The sequence below is a fragment of the Dinoponera quadriceps genome, unplaced genomic scaffold, assembly GCF_001313825.1.
Source record: "Dinoponera quadriceps isolate SergipeBrazil2010 unplaced genomic scaffold, ASM131382v1 scaffold2243, whole genome shotgun sequence".
NCBI classification, from domain to species: Eukaryota; Metazoa; Arthropoda; class Insecta; order Hymenoptera; family Formicidae; genus Dinoponera; species Dinoponera quadriceps.
In genome coordinates, this window is record NW_014556271.1 from 5,601 (window position 1) to 14,561 (window position 8,961).

Consider the following 8,961-nt stretch of genomic DNA (forward strand, 5'->3'; position numbering starts at 1 on the left):
GAGCTGACTGCGCAGCTGGCTAAGCTGCTGTTTTAGTGGTCGCTCCTCAATTGAGAGGTCGGAGATGCAGATCTTGAGCGCCGCTGTGTGATTGTCTGCAGGCTTGTTGCTTGCAGAGAAAGAGAGAAGCTGCGAGCTGCTGTTGTGGTTAGACTGGAGATGCCAGATTCTGTCCGCCAGCTCAGCAAGGTTTTCAACTGGCAGGTGTTCTGAAGAGGCAAGCGCGACCCTGAGGTCGCGAGGCAGCCTGTCCAGCCAGATTTGCCTGACGAAGGGGACCGATCTTACTGTTGGCGAGCCGCTGCATGCATCGGAGGAGCTGCGAAGGAGGTTCATTATCGAGGTGCAGCTCAGAACTGAGCCTGCGCACCTTCTGCTCGGCCGTCTCCGAATGGGACTTGAGGAGCGCCTTTTTAACCTCCGAGTACATGGACTCCGGGCGAGCCGAATTGATGGTTTTCTCCATATCCAAGGTGATGAGGTCCTCGGAGAGATGCATCAGCAGATGGTAGAAACGCGAAGGCTGGTCTAGAATGCCGTATCTGACGAATTGCTCCTCCAACATAGCGAACCATAGCTCAGGTTTTGTTGTCCAGAAGGGTGGCTGTCTGATGTCCACCACGCTGGAAGAGCGCTGCTGTGTAGGTAACGGAGAAGGCGAAGCGATGTCCGAGTCGGTAAGGAAATGCGGTTGAGCGGCGGAATACGCTTGGCTGTAGAGCTGTGGCGTCGTGTTGGTAAAAGCGAGCTGCGAGCGACTAACGTATGTCGGTAAGGCAGAGCCCGGCGGTTTGATCGTGTGAGGAACTGTCGGTAAGGCACAGGCGGTTCCGTGACTCGGATCGCCCGGATTATCGTGCGCGCTGCGTAGGAAAGTTGGGTGATGCTGCGAGAAGGCGGGGTAGGCGTGGCCAGCGCCGTACCGTGCTGCGCAGGGATTGGCTACAAGCGGCGTGCACGAGTGAGGCACGTGTGCGCTCGAGGATGCCGCGAAACTCGAGCGGTTTTCGGAACTGTTTGCAAACACCTTGTTGCCAAGGTCGAAATGTTGTTGCGAGGCCGAGAAAGAATGCGGCGTTATGATGCCGGCGCTATTCTCGCGAGGGGTACGTTGATCGAGCGGGATGCCTTCTGATGAAGCCGATGCTGCCGCTGGGTCAGAAGGGCCCGTAAGGCCCAGGGACCAGGAGGTCGACCCGGCTCCTTGATGAGTTGATTGCAGGTCCTGCTGCTGCTGTTGGCACTGGGGAGGCGAATTGAAGCCGATGAACTGTTGGTCCTGCAGTTGAGAAGGAGGCGGCGGCCGGTTGCTGCTGCTTCGGATGTCCGGATGGTGTTCGTCGAGAGGCGGGCTTGAGACCTCGGGCTTCTTGATCGGTGAGTGATGCACCATGGTTAAGAATACAGCCGAAATGTACAAGAGAATGTACGCACAGCGCGTAAGAGACGTGCGAGAGTTCATGAGCGTTCACGACCGCGGCGAAAAGAACGCTTTTCTATTGTTAGGTACCACCGACGCGAGACGCACAATGCGAACTGAGGTTGCGTGTATTAGCGGAAAAAAAACTTTTTTCAGCTGAACGAGGGGTCATCAGTGTGGAGGTTAAAAGGGATAGCCCGGGAAGAATCTAGACATGTGCCCACTGAGTACTCGGCACAGAAAATAAGCAAAACTCTTTTATTACGTAGAGAAACACTAGAACGATGCAGCTCTAACGGCGGGCTAGTCTCCACTGTTCTTCTGCCGTACAGCGACAAAAGACTAGCCGTGCAGTTACAAAAGACTAGCTCGCCGGTGTGTGGTGGGGGGCGAGCTCGCATGCAAGCGAGATAGAGTATGGCCGCCACAGCGGCAGATGATGCCATTTACCGTCGCTGTAGCAATTGGTCGTTCGTCTCCTGGGCCTCGGTCAGAAACTGCGCACCAAGTCGTCCTTCCTCGGGATGGTCCTGGACGGCGATGTTCGCAGGATCTCACTTGCCGTATATAAATTCTCGTCCGGTACTTCGCGTGTGCCACGTATTCTTTCGACGGAGTTCTGGAGGAAAAAGGCGTTGCAACCGTGTCGTAATTTCGTACGTGCTCTCATTTTCGCGAAGCTCCCTGATTGGCCGCTTGTTCTTGGCCAATCCCGATCGCCTGTCTCTTACGCATTGTCAGTTCTCCGCGGCCTAAGCCTATCGCCTTCGCTCGTGTTCTAGCCAATCGCCGCTGATCCACGTGAGTTTCGGGCATGAGCGTTTCCAGTTTGGCTGGCTTGCAACGGGGTTTCCGGTTGCAGCATGACACGAAACAATGCTACCATCGGCAACCAAGCGGACCGCGCATCCCACTACAACCAACTCTAGTTAGAAAGAAATAATGATTTAATGATTTTCGGCATTCGAAACAATGACGTTTCGAAGCAACACAGATACACATAAGCTACGCCAAAATATAATATGTTGAAATTTGACTCACTAAGGTAAAATTTATGCGACAAACAAGAAATTAGTCAATAGTGAATCGTTCATTGAGAGATTCCTAGAAAGAACGAATGACCAATCAGAAACGACGAATTGTATAACGGTGTGTTCTTGATGGATGAATATCCTTCGAATATTGGTGAAACCTATTCAAGGGCTTAGAAAATGCGCCAACAAATCATTCAGATGCAATTTTTAAGTCCACGCATTAGTCGGTATTAGAAACAGTGCGATTTTGAAGCAACGAGGGTGTAAATATGTTACGCGGAAATGAAAAATGGTGGAATCTGCTTCACTGAGGAGTAACTTGTGCGAGAAACGTTAAATTAAGGTGAATAGTGAGTTATCGATTGAAAGATCCCTAGAAAGAAGAAAGGACCAATCAGAAACATCCACTTAAATAACGGTGTGTTCCTGATGGATAAATATCATACGAATAAATTGTGAAACCTAATCAAGGGCTTAAACAAAGCACCAATAATTCATTCAAATGCAATTTTGAAGTCCACGCGTTAGTCGGTATTAGAAACAGTGCGATTTCGAAGCAACGAGGGTGCAAATATGATACGCGGAAATAAAATGTGTTGGAATCTGCTTCACTGAGAAGTAACTTGAAAAACGCTAAATTAAGGTGAATAGTGAGTAGTCGATTGAAAGATCCCTAGAAAGGACGAAGGACCAATCAGAAACGTCGAATTGTATCACGGTGTGTTCTTGATGGATGAATGTTTTACGAATAATTTATGTAACCTTGTCAAGGGCTTAGACAATGGGCCAACAGTTTATTCAGATGCAATTTTAGATTTCACGCGTGCTTTGAATAAGTACTGTCTACAAATAATTAATAATATATAAACATCAAACAGAGAAATGATATTGTTACTAGTAACAATCAATTTTGTCGATGTCAACGAGATTTGAATTTATCATTATTAAAAATATAATCGTACATATAAATGTGTTCAGAAAGCGTACAGGATAGTGGAAACCTGCTTCAAACATACCGCGCGATAGAATTTCACAAGACCCCTGCACGCTGCAGAAAAAGGTTCTGAGATTTAATTACTTTCAGTATTAGAAGCAATGCTATTTCGAAGTAATGAGAGTGCAAATATGTTACGTGGAAATAAAATGTAGTGTAATCTGTTTTACTGAAAGGTAACTTGTGCGAAAAACGCTAAATTAATGTTAATAATGAATTGTCGTCTGAAAGATCCCTAGAATAAACGAAGGACCAATCACAAATGTCGAGTTTTATCACGATGTGTTCTTGATGGATGAATATCTTATGAATAAATTGTTTAACCTTGTCAAGGGCTCAGACAATGCGCCAACAATTCATTCAGATGCAATTTTGTAGTCCACGCGTGGTTTGAATAAGTGCTATCTACAAATCCTTGATAATACTTAGACATCGTAACGGAGAAATTGTATTATGACTAGTAACATTATATTTCCTCGACGTCAACGGTATTTGTATTCGTCATTGTTTAAAAAATTATCGTACATAGAGAAGTGTTCAGGAAGCATACATGAAAGTGGAAGAATGCTTTGAGCGTACCGCGCGATAGAATTCCACCATATCCCAAGCTGCAGAGAAATATTCGGGGATTTATTTACTTTTGGTATTAGAAACAATGCGTTTTCGAAGCAACGCGGATGCAAATATGTTATGCGAAAATAAAATATGGTGGAATCTGCTTCACTAAGGGGCAACTTGTGCGAAAAACGTTAAATTAAAGTTAATTGTCAATTAAATGATCCCTAAAAAGAACGAAGGACCAATCAGAAACGTCGAGTTGTATCACAATGTGTTCTTGATGGATGAATATTTTACGATAAATGTCAATTTTACTAATTAAACTAGCAGCGCACGATTCTTGTTCTCGTGGATTCGTTGGATTGGTTGCTGTATGGAAATACTGCGATTTGTTTGGTGTGTTGTCATCCATTTTTGAAAATGCACAAGTCAGAACGCAGTATTGGTATCAAATAAGCAATCCTGCACGAAAATATGCACCTTGTGCCGCTGGCTTTATACTTTGTTTGAAAGGTTGGCATCATTGGCGGCGCGGGAACACGCGTTTGGACGCATCGTCAGTGCATCAGTCTCTGACTAGACTTTGGGAAAAACTGTTGGTGCAAAGAGAAACTTAGGTATAGGTCCTTTTTAAGCTACGAATACTTCCATGTGCCCTGTAGACTAATATTGTTTTTTCAATGACTCCGTAACGATTATAGCTTCAAGTGGACTTACATAAAGATCATAACGACAGAAGCAAGTTTGTTTTGCGGTAAGTAACCTACAAAGCTAACGAAATGAAAGAAAATAGCCATCTCACTGATTTGATGGATCACATGTTTTGATATTATTCGTGAATATAATTGTTCGTTTTTTTTGTGGTTAAGAAAGCTATCATACAGATTGTGAATGATCATAATTGATGTATATCTAAGAATTGTTGTTAAATTTACATATGTACACATGTGTAGGCGTGATAGCTTTCATGTATGAAGCTATTTTTGTAGAACGCGGGTGAATATTTTATGGTAAACTCTGGAATGAACATACATAGGTGCTTAACACTTTAATGGCCGCTCACACAATATGTGTGTGATAGCCGGAACAACTGTTATTGTCCCTTCACACAACATGTGTGTGATGCTACTGCCGAAGATTATTGGCCAGTACCACCACACTCTCTGCGTGATGATTTATGAATGTAAATAAGTGATTTTATGAATATAAACAACAAATTTTAATAATGTTTTTTTAAATTAATTTTTCAAAAATATTGCCGGCCCCTGGCGACGTTTGACTGCGTAGACGTGCGGCCATAGCCGCATAGCTGAAATACTTTTCACCAATGAGTTCTGCAAAGCAACTTATGAAATTTATTTTTTAATTTTACTAATTGTTTATGTATTTTTTTCGCAAACATCCCTACTGCTTTGTTGAAAAATTATATTCCCACGACTATTTCTAACTAACCTTTCTATGCGAGTAAGAGCTAAAACGATCCAAGAATTTCCAAAGACATATTATCCAAGAACTACTTTTTCATTTATATTGACCTTAATAATTCATCTTTCTTTATATTGAATCTTACGATGGATACAAAGGGGACTTTTACTTTTTTGTGTATAACTTTTAAATTATAAAAGATAGATAAAAATGTTTCAAAGGAGTATGTGTGGGGCTAACGTCTCAACTCACTGAAACTCATGGACTATTGAGAGTTCTGAGTTTATTTTCATTAGTTCTATAGTTTCTGGTAGTTTAAACAAATATTTCTGGTTGTGTGAGTCAATTCGGACAAACATCCACTTTATGCTATGTTTCATTTTGTCCCGCAATAATTTCCTTGACATTCAATATCAGATTTCAAAAGGTTTACAGTTTTACAAGAGTTCTAGAAAGAATTCTACAAACATAATTTTTTTGCTACTTAAATAATTTTTATCTTTTGAAGAAGGTACCTTTGCAAGTACATAGGCAAGGCACTGATTGACTTTCGAGAATCTTGACGTTATATAATATTTCTTATATAGTTCTAAATATATTAATAAAGTAGATTCTAAAGATGTCTAGGCATTCGCAGTATTGTATGATTTTTAAATAAATTAATGATGCCCAAGTATAAATTAGTACTGCCTACTTAGAAGGAATAGGATGAGACGCTGGCCGAAATCGTGTTATTAGTTTCCTTTTTAGCAATTATCTTTCTGAATTTTTAGGGAATTCCATTCTGATCTTACAAATCAAATGGAGGAATGTTTATATCAAATTAATGAAAGTGAAATGGAGAATAAGATAGAAGAAAGTAAGTATTTTTTCTCCAATTTTTTCTTTTCTTTTTATATTATTTTTTATATTTTTTTATATTTATTTAAATATAATTCTAAGTAAATCTAATACTTCTAAATAATATTCAATTATCTCTAATTCTAATAAATTCAATATATATTTCTTTTTTTTCTAATTTTAATATCTCCATTTCTTCATATATATTCTATTTAAAAAATTCTAATATTTTTTAATAATATTCTCTCTAAATACATCTAAATTTAAATATAACCAATATAATTTAATATTACACTTTCTTCAAGTTCAGACGCGGAAGAAAGCAGTTTGACTCCTGAGATATTTCAATTTGAAGAAATGCACAGAGATCTGTTTCTTATTAGAGCAGTGAATAGTAAGGACACTTTCGGCCCAGTGTACCAAAATAACAAGCGCAAGACAGAAATATATGAAGATCGCACATCTTCTTCCGACGATGATGTTGGTGATCGGTACTCTAATAATCCATTAACTGGCAATCAAGTAAACCCCAGCAGGACTGACGAAAGTGCATGCAAACGACAGAAATTGGACAATGAAAATAAAAGCAAGACCAACGACGTACCCTACATTGGGAAGATTCAGTGGATGATGGAAAAAATGGGATATCATCCAGGAACAGGTCTTGGGAAACACAGCCAGGGTCGTGTGGAGCCGGTAGAATTATTTATGCAACGTGGCCGCAGAAGATTTAGACATGCTACACATAAACTCCAAGAAGCGCGCCTCAAATGGAATCCCAAAGAGGAAATAATAAAAGTTGTCAAAGATATAGAGTGGTTACGGAACAGGCATCCGTTTAGATTATTGAAGGATGACGTGCAGAATTGGATGGCATTGGGACCTAAAAAAAAAAGTTATAGACGACGAAACCAGATTCTGCGATGCAGAAATGATGGCACAACTCATCAGTTCGAAAACCATGTTTGATAGTTTGAATAAAGTTGAAATGCGGAAGGCAAGAACTCATTCAAATCCCTACGAGACCATCCGTACCGCAGGCTTCTTGAATCGCGCAGCATTTAAGATGGCGAACGTAAATAAAGCGTGCAACTTTATGTTCACTGATAGTGTAACATGACGAGACACTGTACTTCGCTGGCTCTGGTGGTTTCAGCGAATACGTTTTGTCAAGAAAGAAATGGCATGCTAAAGGATTTGGGTTCACTCTGAAGAATGAAAATGATTTCAAATTGGACGAGTTTTTTGCGGACCATGCGAGACCTTCCAATCTTTTTATGGTTCGAAGGACAACGGCGATGTGTATGATTCGGGTCATCAGATAGAATTTAGAGATATGATAATGAAGCATACGTATAACAAGAGAGTACACTTCATGATGTCAGATGGTGGTTTCTCTGTGGAAGGCCAAGAAAATATATAGGAAATCTTCTCGAAGCGGCTCTACCTGTGTCAATGTTTGATAGCGTTTATGATAGTGAGACCAGGTGGACACTTTGTAACCAAGTTGTTTGACCTGTTTACGCCGTTTAGGGTCGGACTGGTTTATTTAATGTACAGATGTTTCGCAAGTGTCTGTATTTTCAAGCCCAACACTTCTAGACCAGCCAATTCCGAACGCTACTTGATATGTAAGAGAAAGAAAGAAAATACGGAAGATATAATGAATTATCTGTTTGCTGTCAACAAGATGATATCAAACATCTCACAGGATGAGGAAGACAATGATGTGATCCAGTTAGTACCTCTTAGCGAATTGGAGGCAGACGAGGAATTCATGAAGTATTCGAGAGAGTCTAACGACGCCCTGGGTAGAAGGCAAATAGTGAATCTCTTGAAAATCGCAGCTTTTTGCGAAGACACATTGTTGATCGAATTGAAGTAGGCGGAGATATGAAAATTGTGCTTGCAGCATTGGGATTTACCCGACAAAAGTCGTGTAAGACCACATAACGTCAAGCCGCAAGATAAGGTAAGTTAATAGATAGATAAATGCGTTTGTTATCACACTAGGGTCTTGCCGTCTAAGAGTATTAATAAGAAAGCAATTGGCAAATAGATATTGCGGTTACTCACGTTAGGTAATATTTACATGTTCCTCAAACATTCAGACTATATTATTAGAGAATCTTAAAGAGAAATCTCAGCAAGTTTTTACAAATTCAGCTAAGATACAACTTATTATATTTCTTGATACATTATTTTGGTCTCAGGTGCGGGAAATATTGAATAATGCCGTTGATTTCATTGGGCGAGATGCTCGGAAATTGACAAAGGAAATAGTAAATACCACAGTATGCAATCAACCGTACGATTGGTACTGGGTACCTTGTAGTTCCGGACAATGCGTTGACGAGGATAAGGTAGCAACGTTTTATCTAGGCCTGGGTAGGAGAAGAGTATACCGTTACATGAAGGGAATCCATTGGGGATGTGAAATTGGAATTGCCACCTAACACTCTCGTATACGCTGAGCTGGTGTACGAGCCGAAATAGACGGGCAGATATTTCACCAAGTTGCGTGCGTTGTACATCTTGGACGCTTACATGCTTGGTAGGGAGGACGTAAGCATAAAATATACCAGGTGTACCGGTATGAAGTGAGCGTTTTTTGTGAAATCGAAACACTATTTTTTAATAAAAAAGTAAAAAACATTTTATTCAAAGTATTGGCCATTGCTAGTTACACA

General features: G+C 40.9%; 1 pseudogene; it reads left to right on the forward strand.

Annotated features, from left to right (window-relative positions):
* Window positions 1-1,391: 1,391 nt before the first annotated feature.
* On the forward strand, window positions 1,392-8,864 carry LOC106747231 (annotated as a pseudogene).
* Window positions 8,865-8,961: the final 97 nt, after the last annotated feature.